Raw genomic sequence first — 1,668 nt, 5'->3', positions numbered from 1 at the left:
TTTTTTTTTTTTTTTTTTTTCTGTGCAACCCTACCTTGGCTCAGTAGACCATCCAGGCTGGCCTCTGCCCCTGCCCCCCCACCTCCACCAGGATGGAAGGCATTGGCCACCATCACCCAGCTTCAAATGCACTCAACTTTTCATCAGCTCAGTCCACAAGTTTTCAAGAAACAAACATCCTAGAGAAGCCTGGGCCCCTGACACCAGGGGCATTGTAGCATGGTGTCTCCTACCAAGGCAGAGTGAATAGAACATCCCCTTTCAGCAGATAGGAGGGTGGTCAGGGCTTGGCATGTAAATGACCCTTGTGTTTGCTTCAGAGCATGGCTCAGTCCCATCACTCACTAGATCCTGATGAGTTGCTAAGATGGTTTGTGGAGCTGCAGGGTCTTGTTGATATCTGGAATTCACTATGCTTGGAATTCTTCCTACATTCCTTCCCACTTCCCTTCTCCCTTCCTTTCTTCATTTACTTAACTTAATGTCTTTCATTGATTATTTGGAAATTTCACATAATGAACCCTGATCTCATTCACTTCCCAGTCCCCCCAGGTCCACCCCCTACCCTTATGACCTCCCCTAAAACAAAACAAAACAAAACCAAGATCAATTTGTGTTGCCCATATACTCACCAGAGCATGGTCAGAGTCCATGGGTCAGCCCTTTAAAGATAACTGGTTTCAACCAGGCATGGTGGTGCACGCCTGTAATCCCAGCACTCAGGAGGCAGAGGCAGGTGGATTTCTGAGTTCGAGACCAGCCTGGTCTACAAAGTGAGTTCCAGAACAGCCAGGGCTATACAGAGAAACCCTGTCTCTAAAAACCAAAACCAAAACCAAAACAAACCAAAACGATAAACGGTTTCTTCTCCTCCCCACCCCCACCAGAAGCCACCAACAGTGAAGATCTACATTTCAGCATCCTTATTACCTGGGGTCTGGGAACTGCAGCACAAACCACTCAGACACTGATCTCAGTCAAATGGGGATGGCTTATTGAATGCTACACCCCAAGACTGATGGATCAGGGGCATGGCTCAGACTTTATCAGGCTTTTTAAGCCTGAGATCTACACACATTGTGTCAAGTCATTCCACCAATCAGGATCTAGGAATAGGGGACTTCCTTAGGGACACGTCTTGGTTGTACACTTATCCCGATCCCATTGGTTGGGGTATTCAACTATGGCAGGGGGCTTTTACTAACATGCATGCCTTAACTTGGCAACCAGGATGCCAGTTACCCACTTACACGTCTTTTTCTGCCAAGTAGGATGTCAGTTCCCAGGGAGGTCTTGGGAACTTACACCTTACTCAACCCCTACTGAAAATGGAAGCCTTAAATCAAACAGTTTCTTATATTGATGTGTGTCTCTCTCATGCTGTGATCCATCCCAGGGGCAACTTCCAAAAGCAAACACCCAGAAAAGCTTATGCACAGGTGCAGACAGTGCTGCTGGGTGGCTGGTCCGGGTCCAAGCCTATTGTGGGTAACTATACAAAACAGTTCTGCCGACTTCTATCCTGACTGGTTTCTAGGGTCTCAGAACATTACAGAATATGTAATAACTTGGGCATGAGAGTTCCCTAGTAACAGCAGAAACACATGAGGAAGGTTTTATATAATGGCAGGCTAGCAGTACCAGGTAACAGTTACCTAGGCCTTAATG

Source organism: Mus caroli, chromosome 6 (genome assembly GCF_900094665.2).
Source record: "Mus caroli chromosome 6, CAROLI_EIJ_v1.1, whole genome shotgun sequence".
Classification (NCBI taxonomy): Eukaryota; Metazoa; Chordata; class Mammalia; order Rodentia; family Muridae; genus Mus; species Mus caroli.
The sequence above is the reverse complement of the archived record's forward strand: the minus strand, read 5'-3'. Positions refer to the sequence as shown.